A 653-nucleotide genomic window follows, 5' to 3' on the forward strand; every position below is an offset into this window, starting at 1 on the left:
ATAAAATAAAATAAAATATATTTTTCCTGTAAGTAGTGTTTGCAACAAACTTTTTCATTTAATGCCATAAAATGACATGTTTTAATTTTCATATATAGAAAGTTATTTATTTTTTAATGAATTCTATCTGGTATATTATTTTATAGATGTTATTTATTTAACCAGTCTCCTATTGATTTGTATTTGCTCTTCCAAATGGTGCAACGTTAAACATTCTTTAGAGATGGAGAATAACATACTATCTAAGAGTATAAATCCTATAGCCAAGCTGGCTGGGTTTGAATCCTGACTCTGCCACTCACTAGTGTCATGACTTTGTGCAAGTTCCTCTTTGTACCTTAGTTGTCCCATCTGTAAAATGGGGATAATAAAAGTACCTACCATTTAGTGTTATTATAAGGAATAAATCAAATAATTTAGATAAAATACTTGACACAATTCCTGGCATAATAAAGCACTCTATAAATGTATGTTGCTATTATATCTTTATTTGCATAAATCTATCTCTGAGATGAATTTCTCTACGTGGAACATCTGCGTTTAAGAATATGTGTATTTAAAATGTTGAAAGATAGTTTGTCGATTAGCTCACTTGGTTAGAGTGCAGTGCTATAACCCCAAGGTCAAGGGTTCTATCCCTGTACGAGTCAGCC

This window comes from Galeopterus variegatus, unplaced genomic scaffold, assembly GCF_000696425.1.
Source record: "Galeopterus variegatus unplaced genomic scaffold, G_variegatus-3.0.2 Scaffold12533, whole genome shotgun sequence".
NCBI lineage: Eukaryota > Metazoa > Chordata > Mammalia > Dermoptera > Cynocephalidae > Galeopterus > Galeopterus variegatus.